The sequence below is a fragment of the Silene latifolia genome, chromosome 2, assembly GCF_048544455.1.
Source record: "Silene latifolia isolate original U9 population chromosome 2, ASM4854445v1, whole genome shotgun sequence".
Classification (NCBI taxonomy): Eukaryota; Viridiplantae; Streptophyta; class Magnoliopsida; order Caryophyllales; family Caryophyllaceae; genus Silene; species Silene latifolia.
Window position 1 is genome coordinate 138,614,880 of NC_133527.1, and position 23,397 is coordinate 138,638,276.

At 37.2% G+C, this 23,397-nt stretch overlaps 1 long non-coding RNA gene across 1 annotated transcript; it reads left to right on the forward strand.

The window, feature by feature from the left end:
- The first annotated feature begins 8,785 nt into the window (after positions 1–8,785).
- Positions 8,786–10,750, forward strand: LOC141630400 (uncharacterized). The gene is made up of 4 exons (XR_012537480.1): positions 8,786–8,932; positions 9,030–9,710; positions 10,060–10,238; positions 10,490–10,750. It is a non-coding gene; the product is annotated as an uncharacterized LOC141630400 (long non-coding RNA).
- Positions 10,751–23,397: the final 12,647 nt, after the last annotated feature.

The following is a 23,397-nucleotide window of genomic DNA, read 5'->3' on the forward strand; positions in this document are numbered from 1 at the left end:
AGTTTCATGGTCAAAGATTATGGAGGAAGTGGGAGGTGATACAGTCGTTTCTAAGCCGTTGTCACCTGATAGCGCAGGGTTAGAGGATCAAGTTGTGTGCACCCCCGCCCCAACTGTCAGAGAACTGTTGTTGGAGGCGCGTTACACCGAGGAGGAAATTGACGAAACTCTTGGACCGTCAAAGGACGATGAGGCTCGTCTCTGGAAAGGTGATGAGGGGCATGAGCACGTTCATGAGGACGGATTGAATGAAAATGCTGAAAATGGTGGAAGATTGTCGACACTGACCATGAAGGAGCAAAGCAGACATTGTAGGCCAAGCCGACGGATGGTCAGAGAATGCTGAATCTCGCCCGTGGTAGGTGATGAGGTGCATGAGCAAGTTCATGGGGAGGGATTGCAAGAAAATGTTGAAAGATTGTCGACAATCAACCGTCGAAAAAGGCGATGGAAAAATCTACGGTCCCGACTGGGTTTGGACACACAAGAATTGATGGAGTGTCTGTTTTCTACTGCTGAAATGAAGGAAGCTGCATGTGGACCTCCAGCGTACGGGAGTGGTCCTGGTGGCGAGGTAATTTTTTTAATTTGCGATAAATACTTTTTATACAATGTTTTTTTTTTTTTTTTTGTTTATTGGTAGTGTATAACTCTATGTTGATATAGTATAACCTTGTTGAAACTTATGTTGAGGCCTTGTGATACGTGCATTTTATATAGTCTTTTTAGTCTATTTTATGCACGTATTCCTATGCTTTTATCGTAGTTTTATGCTACGAAATGCCCCGAATATGCTACTTTGGGTTCTTTTGTCTTATTTGCAGGAATTAACCCAAAAGTGGTGAAATCAAGCCATTTGCCGTCCATTTAGCTTGCATTTGGAGGAAGAGATAATTTGGAGCGGGAAATATTGCTGTCTTGGGATGCGTGGAGCTGTTTTGGGCGCTAAAAAGACAAGTCAAAGACCAGATTACAAGACCAACACGAGCTGGAGCCAGGAACCACTCGATCGAGCAGTTTCTCTTGGTCGATCGAGTGAACAGACTGAAGAACTGTTCGATCGAGTGAACAACTGTTCGATCGAGCCTTATCTTTGGTCGATCGAGTAAACAGACGCAGGAACTGTTCGATCGAGTGACTTAACTGTTCGATCGAGCAGTTACAAGCTATTGGGCCTCTATTCACGTGAAGTTTAGATTAGGTTTTATGTTTTACACTATAAATAAATTCTAATAGGAGGTTAGACGGGGACTTCTCCTCTATTCCCTTCTCCTCTCTTTTGACTCGGTTACTGTACTTTTGCTACTGTTACTTTTTCTTCATTTCCGGATCCTTTAATCTAGTAATTCCTTCTTCCCTTTTTTCTCTTTCTTTTTAATGTTTATTGTTATTATTTATTTTATTCTTGTTTCCCCCATCTCCATGTCTAGCTAAATCCCTTAGTATGTTAGGATTAGGGAAGCCGTGGTAGCGATGCTCTAACTGTATTAAATAGATTAGCCCTGCGATAAGAATTGTATTAGGCAATTTAATTGTTATCCGGTCGAATGTATGCATCCAGGAGACCCATAATTCTAGTTAACCCCGACCTAGATCGAAAGATTGGAAGGGAAGGCTTGCTTAATTACAATAGGGTATTGCAGTGAGGGCGAAAGTTAAGCTGTTTACGCTCTAGGGCGGTTTAAGGACCGAAAGGTGACGACCATAGCTCTTCTTATCAGTAGTCTAATCGCCTTAATATTCCCGATAGTATAAGATCTGATAGCTGCCACGGTGGACCGACTCCTAGCATACTCCCTTTTCTTCTGTTAATTTCTTTTTTTTTTATTTCTCTTGTTTTAGTCTCTTTAGTTTAAATCAACACAATCAAAACCCCCAATTGTGACATTTAGACAGATAAACAGACAAATAGATAGTACACCGCCTCCCTGTGGAGATCGACCCTACTTACCGCTGACTTCTGTTAGTAGTACTTAGGTATTTTATTTTTGGTGTAGAAACGACCGCATCAAATTTTGGCGCCGTTGCCGGGGAGGCAATCTATTTATTTATTTGTTCAATTTTATCTGTTTTTTTTGCTTCAAGGGATTCATCCCTTGAAGCCGTTTTAATCTTTTGTTTAGTGCTGTTTTGATAGGCCTTACAGGTGCTACCTAGACAGTTCTAGGTGAAAGATAGTCAAAGGGAAGGCTTGAGTACCTTTGACCCATCACCGATGTCCCATTATATGGAACAGTGGTGATCTCTACGGAGATGTGGTTCTGCTGAGCACAATGCAGCTGTAGTTGTGCCGCCACATCCGCCCTATCAATGGCCACCGCAACAAAATTCCCCTGATATACAAGAAGAAGACCTTGCGGAGCTGAAATTCTTGATGGAGGAACTTGCATTCCAAGTGCAAGAATATGTCTCGCGATTTGATGAGCTCGAGTCTGCAGTTGCTCAATTAGCAGCTGAGATGGAGAGAGAAGAGGTCGCGGAGCTGACGTATTTAATGAGAATGCTTGTATCACAAATACAAGAGAGTGATAGATATATGGATGCTCGAATCCCTGAACTGGAGTCACAAATAGCTCAGTTAGCAGCTGAGATGCAAGAAGAAGAGGTTTATCTTGCTGAGAGCGGTTTTTCTCGTAAGGAAACCGTGTTGCCCAATGATGATGACTTCTATGACTCGGACGACGAGTTCCTATCATATTTCACTACCCCACGCGAAGATTTCAGCGCTGTACAGGAGGAATCACTCGATCGAGTGACAATTATTGGTCGATCGAGTGACTTTCCAGAAGAACTTACTCGATCAAGTGATATCACTGCTCGATCGAGTGGATTTCAGGAGGATAGTTCTCGATCGAGTGATTACGCCACTCGATCGAGTGAATTGAGGAAGAGATTGGTCGATCGAGTAGTAATTCTGCTCGATCGACTGATTTGGTCATTGGGAGCTGTAATTCGTCATTTAGGCTTGATTTAGATGACGACTTTGATGATGACAACGGTTATGGTGAGTCTCCCTTATTCAAAGCCGAGCTGGATGCGCTTGAGGCTGAGATTTACGGGACGGATTCCACTGAGGGCGACAAAAGGACAGCTGAGTCGGTAATTACTCCTAGCACGGAAGAGGTAGTGAATTCTTTTATCTATAATTTCGTCATTAAGAGTGATCAACCTGAGGTAGTAAACAGTAATTTTATTATTATTTGTAAATTGCCTCGTCTTATTCATGCTTCCTTTTTCAAAGCTATACCCCCTCATATGTGGACGCATAAATTAGCAATTTCTCACCACCCTTGTCATTTTAAAATTGTTAATCTGATTTGGAGCCTTAAATTATTGACAATTGCTCCCGCGCTCCTTTATTTGGTGGATAAATTTGGGAGCGCCCATAGGAAATTTGTTAGACTTAAATGCTCTCACATTTTTATTTCCTGTTTTGTTATTCCACTCTTGTGCTACTTACTGTTTTGTGTAGCACATGCGCAGGTTTATGATTTAATGCTGCGCGCTTTGAGCTGTTTTGATTGTATTTGATTAGAGAGGTTGAAGAAAAAGAAGGTCGAGCTGGGACCTGACTGAAGCTAGCGCTACCCGGGAGGCAACCCGGCGTTTTTATTTTGCATTCTTTATTTTATTTAAGTTGTAATAAATGGTTTTATACCATAAAACTTCCTCAGTATGCTTGTTTTGGTTAGATGCGGGCTGTTTCAATTGCATTTTGCAGGAATTCATTGAGCATCGCTCGATCGAGTGGTTTTGCTTACTCGATCGAACACTGTAGCAAGGGGATTCACTCGATCGACTGATTAATCACTCGATCGAGTGCCTGCAGAGAGGAAACTACTTGATCGACTGGTGCACCGTTCGATCGAGCAGTTTTGAATGCCCATTCATTCGATTGACTTGAATTAGCTTCCTGAGATGGTTTTCCGGGCCCTTAGCGACCTCCCATTTCATGGTCGGTTTGGGGAGGTTCCCTTATTCGCGCATTTTGTAAGTTTTCCGCTTTTACTCTCTTTCTCCTTCAGTTTGCATTTCCTTTCCATGTTTTGGTACAATGGGGGCATTGTACAGTTTGGTTTGGGGAGGTTATGCATCCATATCTGTGTCTGCATATTGTTTTTACTGCATTTCAGTTATCACGTTTACTTTCTGTTTGCATTGTTATTTATTTCATAAAATTTTAAAATTCCATAAAACTTGAAAAATTTTCAAAAATTCAAAAAAATATTCACGTTTATTTTAGCATATAGGTTGAGTCGGAACGGTAGATTTCAATGATGAAATTGCACTATATTTGTCTTTTAGCTTAAGCCTTGCATTAGACTGTTATCTTTTAGCTTTGTCTGTTGCATAATCTACGAGTTTATGTTTAATTTAGCTGAACATATAGACTTGACCTGAAATTTTGGCAAGCTACTTATAATTTCTAAGATTTAGAGCCTTATAAACTGGTGTCATTTATGACCAGTTTCATGTAGGATTGTGAGTAGTTACTCCTTGCATAACATGTATCATCAATTTGCACATATATGAAATTCAGTTGCTTTTTGCCGTCATACATTCGGGTTAGTGGTTGGTGTCACATGCAGGGAGGTGCTTACAAATTCCCTTTCTTTCATTTTTACCCATAAACTCCACATTAGCCAAATTTTCCAGTTGACCTTTAGCTACATCCAAATTTAGCCTGCCTCGTCAAGCTAGTTTAGATTGTTGTTTTGCGGTATATATTCATTGTATTAAATATTGGCGCATATTCTATTGAATTGGAGTTAGTAATCTATGAAGGAGAGGAGGATGATGAAAAGTTGAAAAAAAACGTGATGAAAAAAAAAAGAAAAAAAAGAGAGAATTCGAAAAATGAAAAGAAACCGAAAAAAAAAGAAAAGAAAAGAAAAAAAAATGTTGTTTGATTAGTCGGTTTCGCTCCTATGCTTTATTTGTATTATTTGAGGAGTATGTTCAGTTTGGTTTGGTGAGATTTTATGCCAAGTGAAGGGCATTGTGCTTAATCAATAATTGAGTTGGAATCGGATGATTGTCATATGGTTTTGTTTAGGTACTAGCTTGGCCGCCTATACCTCCACATTCCCATAAATGTTTTGCCTTTTCTTACCCATTGCCTCACTTTACCATATTTTTGTAAGCCCTCGGCTGTGACAGGACCTCGTTTGGTTGAAATGTGTGTACGGTAGCTAGAATTGTCTATCATATTAGTTGCATGCATGTTTATGTGGGTCGTAGTCTAGGTGAGCGACTATTCTTCTTTCTCTCTTCTACATATATATGTTCACCCTTTGCTTCATGAGAGAAAGAGTGACCCGTGAGAGTCCATCATTAACGGTCTTGCAAGGTCGACGGTTCAGCTTTATTTATAAACATCTTACAACTCGTTTGCATTTGACTGTCTGCTATAAGTGTTAGTTTGCTTGCATTAAATTGGCTTAAGTGGGCATTTGTAGCTAGCTCTGAGTTATCTTTTTCCGTTCCTTTAGTTGCATTTTAGTTTGCTCGGGGACGAGTAAAGGTTTGGTTTGGGGAGATTTGATACGTGCATTTTATATAGTCTTTTTAGTCTATTTTATGCACGTATTCCTATGCTTTTATCGTAGTTTTATGCTACGAAATGCCCCGAATATGCTACTTTGGGTTCTTTTGTCTTATTTGCAGGAATTAACCCAAAAGTGGTGAAATCAAGCCATTTGCCGTCCATTTAGCTTGCATTTGGAGGAAGAGATAATTTGGAGCGGGAAATATTGCTGTCTTGGGATGCGTGGAGCTGTTTTGGGCGCTAAAAAGACAAGTCAAAGACCAGATTACAAGACCAACACGAGCTGGAGCCAGGAACCACTCGATCGAGCAGTTTCTCTTGGTCGATCGAGTGAACAGACTGAAGAACTGTTCGATCGAGTGAACAACTGTTCGATCGAGCCTTATCTTTGGTCGATCGAGTAAACAGACGCAGGAACTGTTCGATCGAGTGACTTAACTGTTCGATCGAGCAGTTACAAGCTATTGGGCCTCTATTCACGTGAAGTTTAGATTAGGTTTTATGTTTTACACTATAAATAAATTCTAATAGGAGGTTAGACGGGGACTTCTCCTCTATTCCCTTCTCCTCTCTTTTGACTCGGTTACTGTACTTTTGCTACTGTTACTTTTTCTTCATTTCCGGATCCTTTAATCTAGTAATTCCTTCTTCCCTTTTTCTCTTTCTTTTAATGTTTATTGTTATTATTTATTTTATTCTTGTTTCCCCCATCTCCATGTCTAGCTAAATCCCTTAGTATGTTAGGATTAGGGAAGCCGTGGTAGCGATGCTCTAACTGTATTAAATAGATTAGCCCTGCGATAAGAATTGTATTAGGCAATTTAATTGTTATCCGGTCGAATGTATGCATGCAGGAGACCCATAATTCTAGTTAACCCCGACCTAGATCGAAAGATTGGAAGGGAAGGCTTGCTTAATTACAATAGGGTATTGCAGTGAGGGCGAAAGTTAAGCTGTTTACGCTCTAGGGCGGTTTAAGGACCGAAAGGTGACGACCATAGCTCTTCTTATCGCAGTCTAATCGCCTTAATATTCCCGATAGTATAAGATCGATAGGCGCCACGGTGGACCGACTCTAGCATACTCCCTTTTCTTCATTAATTTCTTTTTTTTTTTTATTTCTCTTGTTTTAGTCTCTTTAGTTTAAATCAACACAATCAAAACCCCCAATTGTGACATTTAGACAGATAAACAGACAAATAGATAGTACACCGCCTCCCTGTGGAGATCGACCCTACTTACCGCTGACTTCTGTTAGTAGTACTTAGGTATTTTTTTTTTGGTACGAAACGACAGTATCACCTTGTAACTGTAGTATAACTGTAACGGCCGGTTGGTACAACTCTTAACCAGTATACGACCACAGTTATACAGTATATGACTAGAGTTATACAATAGATGCTTTAGAGTTATACATTAGATAGTGGAGGTATATCTAGAGTTATACAATGAGAGTTTTACATTATAGTGTATATGCTTACGATTATACATTATATGGCCGAGTTATACATTTTATGCTTACGATTATACATTTTATGGCCAGAGTTATACGTTTAATTTTTTTATTTTTCATTCAGGCCACTTTGAAAAAGGATGTAATTGAGAATGTTGGACAACATTCTAACAATGGGGGAGTAAACGTAGATGTTGTCGAGGGTGCGGAGATCACCCGGGGGAATCCTTCAACTGAATGTACTGGAAATGAAATCCCCCGACTTTCATGAGCACGGCGGAGGTGAATGAGGCATTTGCTTGGGGTTGAGGAGCGAATGATCGGTCTTTGCCAAAGAAGGTTTGGTAGTTGAAATCGCTGATGCTAGGGTTGAGCCGGTTGCACCACATCCACCCCCTATTTATGTGCCGCGATGTGACATGATCCACCACCCCTTCTTGCTGCGTATTCACCGACCCCCTTCCGTGTATGGATATTGTACCGAGAACCTAGGTTGTTCTCGGGATTGCGGGCACCCGAACCCGACCAAAGACGTATGCTCACAGTGGTTGCGTTTTAACAAGGAACGTTTCAGGACGGTGTTCAGGGTGAGGAAGGATGTAATGGATTATGTATTTGATGAATTCCACGACCATAATAAATCGTAAGTAAAAGATAATTTTTACCTATATTTCAATACGACAGACAAACAGGCCATGAATGCATCCCCTTGCTGCGTGTCTCAATTTTGCTAATCCTTTGTAGGGAACAATTGGTCACATATCCCACACCAAACTGCATAACGCGTATCGATCTCCAGTCGATGATGCCCGGAAAGCAGATTAAGGGAAATGTCATCGATCTTTGGTCCGTGCTACTCAATCAGCTTACGCACGCGAACACCGCAGCTGTTTCAAGTTCGCGCTGTTTCTTTGGCCTAAGTCACTCTGTAAGTGTGCTCGAACTCCGCAAGTTATTTTGTGACAACCTGTACGTACCTTGTGATACAAGCTGCCAACCCCCGTCTATCATTTTTATAGGCCCTAGCAATTGAAGTTTGGCAAGGCAGGAAGAAAAACTTGGTTGTTGATCATTCTGAAGGCTTTTGTTACGCGTGGGACATGTGGCAAGAGTCGTGTCCTAGTCCATTCCAACTGGACTCCGATATGGTGAGCTCAGATATCAATATAGAGACATTTACATACTTTGGAATGATACATTATTTCCGTAGAGTTTAACAAAGATATGCTTAGAGTTGTACAATATATGCTTTGGAGTTAGGCCTTGAGTTATACCTAGAGTAATACCTGGAATTATACACTACACTGTATATGCTTACAGTTATATATTTTATGGCTAGAGTTATACATTCTATTGCAAGAGTTATACATTATATAACTCTAGCTTTCAGAATGACTAGAGTTATTCGTTGCAGGACTGAAGTTATACATTATTTTGTGTAGAGCTAGACAGTATACGCTTAGAGTTTCGATGAGTGGCTAACTTCACTCCATAACTCTGGACATATAATGTATAACTCTTGCCATAGAATGTATAACTCTATGCACATAAAGTACAACTGTAAGCATATACAGTATAATGTATAACTCCAGGCAAATGCTTACTGCACATAATGTGCAACTGCAACAATATACTGTGTAACTCTAGCAATTGATTGTGCAACTCTACTCATATAATGTATAACTCTAGCAAAAGAAAGTATAATTACAACTACGCACAATATGTATGCCTCTAATCTGCTTATTATGTTTTATAACTCTTAGATTTTTGGTGCATGTGTGTAGGTTTTCGTCCCGGTAAGCACTAGTGATGAAGATCATTACTCTTGCATATGTATAAATTTCCTGTCGGAGCAGATCGAGTATCTTGATAATTGTTCTTACGAGGACGAACTTCTGAAATTACCGTACGGAGGGATTGCGCGTATTACTGTAAGTCCTATCAAACTGGTGACTAGATTAATTATTATCTCCATTTGTTTTCTTAATTGGTAATCCGCTTTTAAACGCCTTGCCTAACTTCCGCCAGGCTGATGCAATGGGAAAGTATATGGCCTACAAAGGGCTCGACAAAGGCAAGAGAGTTGAAGGGTTCCCTTTTGTCAACATTAAATTCAATCGGCGGGAGCGGGACATACCGCCAATGACCGTGGTCCGTACGTCATGGTTCATATGTTCTTTGTACCGTGGAGAGCCATTCGACTGTACCCTAGGGACTGAGGAAAGCAATGACCTCATGCGAGCGGAAATTGCTGCAACCCTTGTCCTCAGTGACATTAACGTGGACAGGGAAGATGTGTTATCCAGGGTATCAGCTTTTAAGGAGCTTAAAGACCGTGAATGGAGGAGGTGCGTGATAAACATAGGTCGGCCCAAACACAAGTGGAAGGAAGAGAGGTGTTGGAAACGCCGGTGAGAACAGTTCTGCTAAACGACCTTGCTCTAAGGTCAGTTCAACCTTCCAGACTCCACCTTCCAAAGTAGCCCTGGGCCGGACGCCGTCCAGTCGGGCCCTCTCAGCTGTTAATAGCCGCTCCCGGGGTAAGGGCGACGGCCTTGGTTGCACCAAATATGTCGGCGAACTAGACGCCGACCTTACCGTGGTTGCCAAGATGATGAAGATGAACAAGGCATTAACTAGGGACATCCCGGTGTATCGCAAACAAGTGGCTGACTACGTTTTTCTTGATGACTACAAATTTCCAAATGAGTAAGCTGTCTAAAATCCTATTTTTTTATCATATTAAGTTTTATTAATATAGTCACATTTCCATACTGGGAATTCTACCGTATTTTGAGTAGAGTTTTACAGTATATGGTCAGAGTTGTACAATATATACTTTGGAGTTATACATTAGAGGCCTGGAGTTATACCTAGAGTGATACATGGAGTCATATGTTTCATCACTGAAGTTATAAATATCGTTAATGGGGTTACACATTCCTAAACTCTGATTTATACGTTTCACCAGTGAAGTCATGCAGTCATTTTAATAGCAGTTACCTTCCCATTTAGCATACGTTATAGCCTGATTAACTCCTTTCTGTCTGAACTACAGTGAACCACTTGTGAGTTATGGACGGCACGGAACAATTAATAGGTTGCAAATGTTGTCTATGCTCCCTGAGACGCCAATGGATGAAAAAGTGATTGAGTGTTGGTCCTTGTTGCTTAATCGATTGGAGGCGGAGGGATTGCGGGCTTTTTCGTTCGTCTTTCTTCGGTATCCGTCATATGGTATTGTCCTAATCAATCCCTTTAATATGTTATAAGAGTTGCACATACCCTCTTTAAAACTTTCACAATGGAAATTAAGTCTAAAGTTATACATTCACCTTACGAGTTAAACACTTTGTTTTGAGGAGTTATTAACAACCAAAGATGAACTCGGGCATTCTTCATTATGCTATAAGAGGTATGTGCAACTCCAATGCACAACCCCTATAACTCCACCGGTATCCTCACACATATCTTTGCTACTTGAACAGGAAATAATCATGAACCTTGTGCGAGACCCTGTCCAACAAACACCGGACACCGACAGGTTGTACAATACGTGGGACGTATTCCGAACCGACTGTGGGACAGATTTCAGCTTCAAGGCTGATTTAATCTTCGTACCCATTAAGATTGAAGCCCATTATGCATGTGTGTGTATCAACTTTAATTCTAGGACGATTGATCTTCTGGACTGTAAGTACTATTCAAGTCCGCGGCAATCGGAGATATGCAAAGCTGGTCACATTGTTGTAAGTGGAATTAAATTGTAATTATGTTCAACAACTAAAAAGTGGGGTCACCGCTTTTACAATCTCACTTTTTGACGTTCTTGCCTGCAAAGCGAGCCTCATGAGCGACTACGTGGAGTCGAGGGTCAAAGAGAAGAACGGAGGGAAAGACATAGCGACGTTCCAGTTCCGTCAGATCCCGTTTGCCTGGCATCATCAAACTATAAATGACATCGAGTCTGGCTTGTTCGCCATGATGCACATGTTAATGTACGAGGGGGAAAGGTTTGATCACGTTGATCTCGAGAGGAAGGTGAACCGTCGCTATTTGGTGATCCGATTAGCGGCGACGCTTCTCCTAGCCGACATGAACATCATCGAGGAAGCGATTCGGACAAGGTCAATGGTTTCATCGGCGATAAATTACGGATCGCCAAGCAATTAGAAGCCGGGCAAAAGGCGCGGAGAGGACCAAAAAAATCTGCTAAAAGATAGAATTTATTTCCTTTTGATTATGTATCCTCTTTTTTTGCAACTCTAGTATGTTGTCATGAAACTCCTTGACAACTTAGACAACTTTTTGTCATAGATTGTTACTATATCATCTTTGTCAGTGATAATTAAAATCCAAGTTTCGCAAATAAGTATTAGAGTTATACACTCTGTGAAGTAAAGTTATATAAATTATGTACAGGACTTATACATCACATGACCGCAGTTGTGAAAAAAAGGCAAAATTTATCATCGACTAAGAGTTATAGAAAAAACATCAACATTATACAAATCGTGTACCGAGTTATACAACATATGACTGCAGATTATGTAAAAGGCAATTGTTATTAGACAGCGATTATGAGTTTTACAAAAAATAACAACGATTATACAATATGTGAACAAGAGTTATACACTCTGTGAAGTACATTTATCCATATATGGGTAAGAGTTGTACTTAAAGCCACTGAAATTATAATTCATTCTTAAAGCCACTTTTCAATATCGGATATGTTGCCATGAACAGAAGTCGTCAAAATAATGTAAAAGAGTTATACAACATTAGCTTGAAACTTCACAGGACCATATTACGAAGTTATACAAACCGGAAGGTGCAACCCCCTTCAAAATAGACAAAAGCTAGCTATTAACGACCCTTCCGTCTCACCAGATTTTTTACCTTTTAAAGAAAAAAAGATTGTAAATAATTTGTTGAGACGGGGGTATTTTTCTACTGCCTACTACTACAGCATGTTAAGTTTCTCTATTCTTCTTCTTCGTCGTCTTCGTCTTCTTCTTCTTTCTCTTCTTCTTCTTCCTCTTCTTCTTCTTCTTCTTCTACTACTTCAGATGCTGGTGAAGACGGTGGATGCTCAGAGAATGGGTTAGGGCAGTTCCGTTTATCGTGGTGTGCCATTTGTTTACAGTTATTACACATGCGCTTTGGCTTAGAAGCCAAGGCAATGGCTTTAGCCTTAGCTGACACCATTCTTTTACCGCTGCCTTTGTTTTTCGATTGTTTTGGTGGAAGTATTGTTACCTCGTCACTGGGGGGGCAACCAAGGATTCGCTCAAATTCCTGCTGCTTTGTTAAATCCTTCTTGTACGGTAAAAGTTTCTCCTTGGACTCTCTAATTAACGAGCTTAAGTTCACAACTTCAGTCTCACTCGTTCCACGAAGTAAACCAATGGTTGCATGAACTTCTGACCACAACTTCACCATCGCAACTTCTTTTGCATCAACGCTACTATTTGTTTCCATTTGTTCACCATCACATTCTGATAATCTGAATTGCAATGCATCCTTTCTCCATCTTGTAGAAACGTAATCACCCGGAATTGTCTTCATGCCGTTAGCCGACAAAATCCATACTATATGTCGGCACAGAAATCCCATTCTTTCAAACATCATACAGCTGCACTGTGTAGTCTGTGTCCCTCTAATCCAATTAAATCATGCCGTCAGTAGTCTTATACATATAATAACAGTTAAACATTATCACGTAGAGTTATACATATGGCAACAAGAGTTATACAGTCTGAAAGCTACAGTTATTCAAACCCTAATCAGAGTTATACTACAAATAGCTGCAGTTCAGTTAAAAATTGAATTACCCTGTTATTCTGGAAGTAGAGTTATACATTCTGAAAGCTAAAGTTATTCAATATATAACCAGAGTCATACTGCAAATGACAACAGTTCAGTGAAAAATTGAATAACTCCTAATGGCAACAACAGTTAAACATATGGCAACAAGAGTTATACATTCTGGAAGTAGAGTTATGCATATTATCGGAAAAATTATACATTCGAAAACTTTAGTTCATCGAACAATTGTATAACTTCTATCTTCAGACAATGTAACTTTGGCGCAATATCTACCAACTTTAGTCAACTACCACATAAAGTTGATGCCAAAATGTTGTTACCTGGTTGTACTCTACGTTGAAACTTTTCTGTCGATTGAATCCTTTACGGCGATCACTTCAACCCCACCTACTTCAAAGATAGCCCCGGTCTTACATGTATCGATTGAGCAAATGACCTCTAGTTGGAATTCCTTGAAAACCTCACGGGTATAAACATTTGCCGCATATTCCTCCATGGGTAAATGCGTGCGTCGGTGCCGGTGTTGAGTGTCGGTTTTCATGGTCAAGTCTCTTCTGCGTATGCCGCTGATGGTCCATAGCACTTTCAAAACGCATCCAAAACTCCACTAACGTGCGACTTCTCGCTCGAACTTCTTAAAAAAACTATTATCGCTCTCGATCTCCGGGTTGTTCTCATTACACCACCCATGTTCAAGTCCCTGCAATGTGCCATCACCCATTGTCTCCTTTTATCGAACGCCTCTGTAAACCACTCATTGTTCACAAGACCATGCGCGTCCATTATTTCTGCCTACCTAGCGTCAAAGTCGTCTGCTTCTATGTTGTCGTCCCATATAATGTTGTTCAATTTCTGAACGAACTCCTTATAATCCTCCCTTGTCACCCCGACCTTTGATGGCACCTTGTTCATTATATGCCACATGCAAAATCGGTGGCGTGCGGTCTTGAAGGCAAGGGGTACGGCCTTAATAATGCCCGGATCCCGATCCGTGATAATGTACTTGGGTTCCTTTCCTCCCATAGCATTCAAAAACCTGTTGAAAACCCACTGGAAGTATTCATGGTCTTCATGGGCAATCAACGCCCCACGAATATTGTTACTGATCGCTTATGGTGATCTATGCCAGTGAATGGCGTGAAAATCATATCGTATTTGTTTGTTGAGTATGTTGGGTCGTACGACACTGCATCTCCAAATACGGAGTAGTTCCTCCTAGCGGTTTTGTCAGCCCATATTGCGCACCGAAGGTCATTATCCTTGTCAACTTCATAATCAAAATAAAACCCCCGCCTATTCTGCCATATTCTTGAACCGGTCAATGAACAATTGACCGTCCCGTTTATGGATGAAGCACTTCACATCTCGGTGGAAGTTCTTAAAATCAATTAAGGATGCACCAATGTTCTCGAACCCGTTTACGAACTCCTTACACATGTTGTACGTCCTAGTTGCTCCTATCCTCAACTGCAGGGGGACAACAAATCCTTATCGATTGCTTATTAATAACCAAGATTTCCTCAACTATAACCCTTTCAGCTATTCTTATAACTCCATCATACATATGCATAACTCCGTTGATTTATTGTGCACCTACTTATTATTTTTAACTCTTAGGTTACATAACTCTATCATCTCGGTGAATAACTTTAGAAGTTTGACATTCAATTAGTGGATGTTTGTTTAATAGTAAACTAACCCTTGAGTTGTACATTATCAAGTACTTGTGAAAATCTTCTATGTTCCGCGACATCTTTTGAAACTGACGATCCTCACTCGATACAAGCTCGTGATTATGCCCCATGTGGAATCGGTCAATTACTAGTACTCCATTCTTCATAAATAGCCTGACATGTGCTTTACACCCTACCCTCTTGACTGTATATTTCTTCTGGTTTGCAGTTCTTTTTCCCCATTGCATTTCTTCTTCCCTAACCCCGGTCTCTTTTTTTTTAATTACTGCCTCTCCTTTTGGGACATATGTGAATCCCTCTCTGCTGCAAACCAGCAACTTTGTCTTTACTTCACCGTCGCGCCATTTTTTCGTCGAGTACTTCCGAACATCAAACCCGGACGCCAATGCATAAACTTTATAGAATGTCACTGCCTCGTCGATTTCAAAAAATTGTTGCCCTACACAAGGTGTAAACTCCGCTGCCAAATGCTTACAATACTCAGCTTCCGCTGCCTTACGACCACCTGAGCAGAATCAAACATCCATGAAATGATTAAGAAATACATAACTCTACGCATATACTGTATAACTCTATGCACAGACTGTATAACTCGGGGGCACGAGTGTATAACTTTGGGTATATAATGTATAACTCTTACCATTCAATGTATAACTCTAGACAAACTCTGTATAACCCTAGTCATTCAATGTAAAACTCTAGTCATACAATGTACAACTCTAGTCAAACTCTGTATAACCCTAGTCATTCAATGTATAACTCTAGTCATTTAATGTATAACTCTAGTCACAGTATTTATAATTCTAGTCAAAAGATGTAAAACTCTAGTCACAATTTGTATAACTCTAGACATACAATGTATAACTCGGCATCGATGTATAACTCTAGTCACACTTTAGAACTATTGGCATTTGATGTATAACTCTAGTCACGGTATTTATAATTCTAGTCACACTTTGTAGAACTCGGGGCACGAGAATGTAAAACTTTAGGCGAGATAATGTATAACTCTAGTCGAGTCAATGTATAACTCTAGTCACAATCAGATAACTCTAGACATACAATGTATAACTCTAGTCACAATCTGTATAACTCTAGACATACAATGTATAACTCTTGGCATCTGATGTAAAACTCTAGTCACAATCTGTATAACTCTAGACATACAATGTATAACTCTTGGCATCTGATGTATAACTCTAGTCACAGTATTTATAATTCTAGTCACACTTTGTAGAACTCGGGCACGAGAATGTAAAACTTTAGGCAGATAACGTATAACCCTAGTCAGTCAATGTATAACTCTAGTCATTTAATGTATAACTCTAGCCACAGTATTTATAATTGTAGTCAAAAGATGTAAAACTCTAGTCACAATCTGTGTAACTCTGTCCATATAATGTATAACTCTAGGTATATAATGCACAACTCTATGCATACTTTACATTCTAAGAGTATACATTTAATTAAACGGCACAATATCTGGAATGCGAAGGATTATAAGATTTGAAGCAGGGATATGGCACAACTTCCTAAACAAAATTCGTATTAATTTAAGCATCAACCACCAAACATATTAATTAAAAAATCACTCAAAGGACACATTACTAATTATAAATTCATTCCACTGCCTCAATAACCAGTCCATTATATCCCTATCTCCACCCTAAACTCAAAAACCTAAATTCTTAAAACCTAATAAACTCCAATCTTCCTTCAAGAATGAATGATACCATTCGTTTAACATGCATTATGACCGAGTACAACAAAAGTTTCATAAGCCGCTTGAGGGAAATCGAGAGGAAGTACAGGGAATTCCTTAAGGATGCTCGGATCGCACTCAAGGACGCCAAAGAAAATGGCTTGTCAGAGCAGCAGATACTGCAGCTGTTAGAAGATATTGCATCTGCGGAACGAAACCTCCAAATAGCAAAGGAGGAGAGGATGAATATCATAGAAGAGACTGCATCCCTATATGAACATCTAAGAACTGTTTTTTTAGCAATGCATTAGGTTTATGTATCTATATATCTATTAATTAAGTTCATCTATGTTAAATGTTTTGGTAATTTGTTTTATTTTATTTAATTTGTTTTGGTAATAAACTCAGAAAAACTAAGCGACTATTAATTACAGAAAAAACCATGACGGAGAAAAATACAAGCAAAGAACACAACAGTCCGTATAAGTCTAGAAACAGCATGTATAACTCTATGCTTTTAATGTATAACTCTAGAGACAGCATGTATAACTCTAATCATACAATGTACAACTCTAGAGACAGCATGTATAATTCTAATCATACAATGTACAACTCTAGAGACAGCATGTATAACTCTGTGCATTTAATGCATAACTCTAGTCATACATTGTATAACTCTAGTCATACAATGTATAACTCTAGCTATACAATGTATAACTCTAGTCATACAATGTATAACTCTAGCTATACAATGTATAACTCTAGTCATACAATGTATAACTCTAGCTATACAATGTATAACTCTAGTCATACAATGTATAACTCTAGCTATACAATGTATAACTCTAGCTATACAATGTATACCTCTAGTCATACAATGTATAACTCTAGCTATACAATGTATAACTCTTATCATACAATGTATCTCTTATCATACAATGTACAACTCCATACACAGTTTGAATAACTCTAATAATACAATGTACAACTCTAGATACAGCATGTATAACTCTGTGCATTTGATGTATAATCTAGGCAGTGTCTGTATAACTGTAGTCATATACGATGTAAAACTCTAGGTACAAAACGTATAACTCTAGTCATACGATGTATAACTCTAGCTATACAATGTAAAACTCTTAGCATATAATGTAAAACTCTATAAACAGTCTGCATAACTCTAGTCACCCGATGTATAACTCTAGCTACATTATGTATAACTCCAGGCATATCATGTACACCCATCTTCACTTAATGAATTTATAACTTCAGCTATAACATTAATAACTATATCAAAATTGGTTCTTTAGTAAGATTTTTACGCACAATTTAGGTTTTCAATTACCCTGTTACCTGAAGCTGCAGGAAATATTCAAAGAGTTTTACTACAAACGTCTGGAGTTATAATACTGTATTATTGAAGTTATACATATTTGGGTCAGAGTTTTTCAAAAACGCTACAAACGTCTGGAGTTTTACTACAAACGTCTGGAGTTTTACTACAAACGTCTGGTTATAATACTTTGGAGTTATAATTCCTACTTGATCAAGCTTTTCAATTTCGATCATTTTTTGCCATCAACAACAAGCTACCAAAATGAATGAACAATCTTGATGAACACCATGAAAGTACAACAGTATTAACAATAATAACCTAGACACAAATAAGAAAGTAAACAACTCACCTTCGACGGCTACTTCAATCTGCATATGATCCACTTCACAAACACCGAATGTCATTTCTGCTTGTTTCTCTGATGAAGAATGACAATTTTTTTAACGGATGAACAATAACGTACTTTATCTTATAACAATTTTTTTATCTGACGATCACTGACATAGTTTTCCATTAGCGCTGATATTTCCCTTATTTTTTTGATGATTTATATTGTATTTTACAGGATTTAGGATCGTTTTTAAGGGGATTTTTATGGGTTTTTGCTTGTTGAGAGGTTTTGAATGGTGAAAAGAGGAGGGAAGCATGCAAAATGATATAGGAGGCTTTGTTTATTCATAATGTTCGCGGGATTTGATATGGTGGCGATACATAAACAAAGGAAGTGGTCCCTCTCTCAAACAATCAGCATTTTCTTTTTTTTTTTTTTTGCTCTAAAAAACACGCCCTCTCTCCTCATCTCATCCCTTCAATCCCTTCATCCAAGGGCTCTTATAAAGACTTAGGGCCTTATAAGGTATGAAGGCCTTATAAGAACCCTTCTCTCTCTCTATATATATATATATATATATATATATATATATATATATATATATATATATATATATATATATATATATATATATATAGAGGAAGGATCAACTAAGGTCCTTTATATATTTGAGTCCATAAGTTCTATTGTGAGCCATTGGATGGAGGGAGATGGATGGCCAAGATCAACCTCCAAAAATGTGTTTATGTACTAATATCACTCATTCTCTCCTCCTTCACTAATCTTTTTAATTAATCACTAATTCACTATAAATTCTTTTCCTCTCATCCACTTTTCTCACATATCACACAACTCATCTTCTCTCTAAAACCCCAAAAAATAAAAACCAAAAAATCCAAATAAATAAAAAACCCAAAACCCAAATAAATAAATAAAACCCAAAAAATCCAATTAAATCAAAAAACCCAAAAAATCCAATTAAATCAAAAAACCCAAATAAATCATTCATTCTTCTCTTCCTCATTCACCACCACCCACCACTATCCCACCCGACACCAACTCACCACCCACCACCGCCGCCGCCACACCGCCGCCACCGCACCGCCGCCAACTTTTTTTTTTTTTTTTTTTTTTTTTTTTTTTTTTTGCCTCGGTTTTTTTTTTTTTTTTTTTTTTTTTCGTTTGGTCTTTATTTTCATGTTTTGAGTTGTTTTTTCCATTCATTTTTTGTTGTTGTCTTTTATTTTCTTTTATTTTGTTACTTCTCCTTTTTTATTCATTTTCTCAAATCTCTTCTTGTTATACTTTTTTTTAAAGATTTCGGGTTTTAAATCTTGTTATTTGGTTTATTTTAGATTTCGGGTTTGGTTGGGTTGTTGGTTTTTTGGTTTTATTATTGTTATTTGGTTTTTTTGTTTTTGTTATTATGAGTTTTTTTGGTTTTTGTTATTAATTTTTTTTTTCCATATTTTTCATATTTATTGTTTGATTTTTTTACTATTTACGACTAAAGTTATACATTTTATGACCAAAGTTATACAAAAATGCACCAAAGTTATACAAAAAATGGACTAAAGTTATACAAAAAATTGGACTAAAGTTATACAAAAATGAACCAGAGTTATACAAAAATGAACCAAAGTTATACAAAAATGAACCAAAGTTATACAAGAATGGACCAAAGTTATACAAAAATGGACTAAAGTTATACAAATATGGACTAAAGTTATACAAAAAAAGACTGAAGTTATACAAAAATAGACCAAAGTTATACAAAAAAAGACTAAAGTTATACAAAAATTGGACTAAAGTGATACAACAATGGACTAAAGTTATACAAAAATGAACCAAAGTTATACAAAAATGAACCAAAGTTATACAAAAATGGACTAAAGTTATACAAAAAATTGGACTAAAGTTATACAAGAATGAACCAAAGTTATACAAAAATGAACCAAAGTTATACAAAAATCGACCAGAGTTATACAAAAATGCACCAAAGTTATACAAAAAATGTACTAAAGTTATACAAAAAATGGACTAAAGTTATACAAAAATCGACCAGAGTTATACAAAAATGCACCAAAGTTATACAAAAAATGGACTAAAGTTATACAAAAATGAACTAAAGTTATACAAAAATGGACTAACTTTTGTATAACTCTGGTGCATTTTTGTATAACTCTGGTGCATTTTTGTATAACTCTGGTCCATTTTTGTATAACTTTGGTTCATTTTTGTATAACTTTGGTTAATTTTTTGTATAACTTTAGTCCAATTTTTTGTATAACTCTGGTGCATTTTTGTATAACTCTGGTCAATTTTTGTGTAACTTTGGTTCATTTTTGTATAACTTTGGTTCATTTTTGTATAACTTTAGTCCAATTTTTTGTATAACTTTAGTCCATTGTTGTATGACTTTAGTCCAATTTTTGTATAACTTTGGTGCATTTTTGTATAACTTTGGTTCATTTTTGTATAACTTTGGTTCATTTTTGTATAACTCTAGTCCTTATTTGTATAACTTTAGTCATTCATATGTATAACTTTTGTCCATTTTTGTATAACTTTAGTCCATATTTGTATAACTTTAGTCAATTTTTGTATAACTCTAATCCTTATTTGTATAACTTTAGTCATTCATATGTATAACTTTACCCCAAAATTCAACTTTAATCCAACAAACTTATAACTGTTGTCCAAATGTATAACTTTAGTCCAAAATTGTATAACTTTAGTCCAAAAATTGTATAACTTTAGTCCAAAAATAAAAAACCAACAAAACTGAAAAAATAAATACCAAATCTCGCCAATACTAGATCTAAAACAAAAAAAAAAACCCGCCAATCTAACAATTTTTGTATAACTTTAGTCCAATTTTTGTATAACTTTAGTCTTTTTTTGTATAACTTTGGTCATAAAATGTATAACTTTAGTCATAAAATGTATAACTTTAGTCATAAAATGTATAACTTTAGTCTTAAATAGTAAAAAAATCAAACAATAAATATGAAAAATATGAAAAAAAAAAAAATAATAACAAAAACCAAAAAAACTCATAATAACAAAAACAAAAAACCAAATAACAATAATAAAACCAAAAAACCAACAACCCAACCAAAACAAAACGAAAATCTAAATAACAATAATAACAAAAATTAAAAACCAAAGCAAATCTAAAATCTAAAAAAAAACCATAACTATAACAAAAACCAAAAAAATGAGAAAGGAAGAGGGAGGGAGTGCGTACAGAAGAACCAAAAACAATAACAAAAACCAAAAAAATGAAAACAAAACAGAAAAACAAAAAAATAATAACCACACGGACTGAAAAAAAAAGGAGAAAGTACCCAATCAGAAAAATTAGCAAAAAAATTAGAATTATATATATGTATTCAATCATATATATGTATTATTACCTTATATCACATAAACACAAACAAAATAAAAGAAAAAAAAAAAGCGAGAACCGAGAGAGGAGGAGCGACGGACGAACGACGAAGGGAAGAGGGTCATTGATTTGATTTTGTGACGATTTTCTAGCTCGTTTTCATCCTAGATCGGATTTGTAAAAAAAAAGGAGAAAGGAAGAGGGAGGGAGTGCGCGGCGCGGCGAGGAGTGGCGGTTGCGGGCCGGTTTGGGTATATTTGACACGAGGAGGGCGGTGGTGGAGAGGAGGGTGGTTGTGTCGTGGAGTGGTGGTCGTGGGATGATGGTGGTGGGGCGCGATATACGAAAAAAAAAAAAAAAAAAATTGGAAAAGGGCGGTTGTGCACGGGTGGAGGAAGGTGGCGGGGGTAGAAGGAGGAGAGGTGTGGCGGTGGTCGTTGGGTGGTCGCAGGGTGTGGTTGTGAGGTTGTGGTGGGTGATAAAGAGGAGATGAAGGAAGGTGGTGGCCGGGTTGGGTGGTGGTCAGCCGGAGGTGTGGAAGAGGGATTGGGTTTTTTTGGGTTTTTTTTTGTTTTGTGAGATTGAGAAGGAAATGAGAGAGAAGTGAGAGGGTGAATTATGAGGAAGTGAGAAGGGAGGATTAGAAGGAGGATGGAGTTATACAAATTAGGATGGAGTTGTACATGGATTAGGAAGGGAGATTAGGGAGGGAGATTTATGGCCATCCATTTAGATGAAATCTCATCCTTCCATCCCTTCCATCCAAAGGCCCTTATAAGGACTTAGGGACTCAATGGATGTAAGGACCTTAGAAGAACCCCTCTCTCTCTCTCTCTCTCTCTCTCTCTCTCTATATATATATATATATATATATATATATATATATATATATATATATAGAGGAAGGATCAACTAAGGTCCTTTACATATTTGAGTCCATAAGTTCTATTGTGAGCCATTGGATGGAGGGAGATGGATGGCCAAGATCAACCTCCAAAAATGTGTTTATGTACTAATATCACTCATTCTCTCCTCCTTCACTAATCTTTTTAATTAATCACTAATTCACTATAACTTCTTTTCCTCTCATCCACTTTTCTCACATATCACACAACTCATCTTCTCTCTAAAACCCCAAAAAATAAAAACCCAAAAAATCCAAATAAATAAAAAACCCAAAACCCAAATAAATAAATAAAACCCAAAAAATCCAATTAAATCAAAAAACCCAAAAAATCCAATTAAATCAAAAAAACCCAAATAAATCATTCATTCTTCTCTTCCTCATTCACCACCACTCACTACTATCCCACCCGACACCAACTCACCACCCACCACCGCCGCCGCCACACCGCCGCCACCGCACCGCCGCCAACTTGTTTTTTTTTTTTTTTTTTTTTTTTTTGGGTTTTTTTTTTTTTTTTTTTTTTTTTTTTTTTTGGTCTTTATTTTCATGTTTTGAGTTGTTTTTTCCATTCATTTTTTGTTGTTGTCTTTTATTTTCTTTTATTTTGTTACTTCTCCTTTTTTATTCATTTTCTCAAATCTCTTCTTGTTATACTTTTTTTAAAGATTTCGGGTTTTAAATCTTGTTATTTGGTTTATTTTAGATTTCGGGTTTGGTTTGGTTGGGTTGTTGGTTTTTTGGTTTTATTATTGTTTTTTGGTTTTTTGTTTTTGTTATTATGAGTTTTTTTGGTTTTTGTTATTATTTTTTTTTTTCATATTTTTCATATTTATTGTTTGATTTTTTTACTATTTACGACTAAAGTTATACATTTTATGACCAAAGTTATACAAAAAAAGACTAAAGTTATACAAAAATTGGACAAAAGTTATACAAAAAATTGGACTAAAGTTATACAAAAATGAACCAGAGTTATACAAAAATGAACCAAAGTTATACAAAAATGAACCAAAGTTATACAAGAATGGACCAAAGTTATACAAAAATGGACTAAAGTTATACAAATATGGACTAAAGTTATACAAAAAAAGACTGAAGTTATACAAAAATAGACCAAAGTTATACAAAAAAAGACTAAAGTTATACAAAAATTGGACTAAAGTGATACAACAATGAACTAAAGTTATACAAAAATGAACCAAAGTT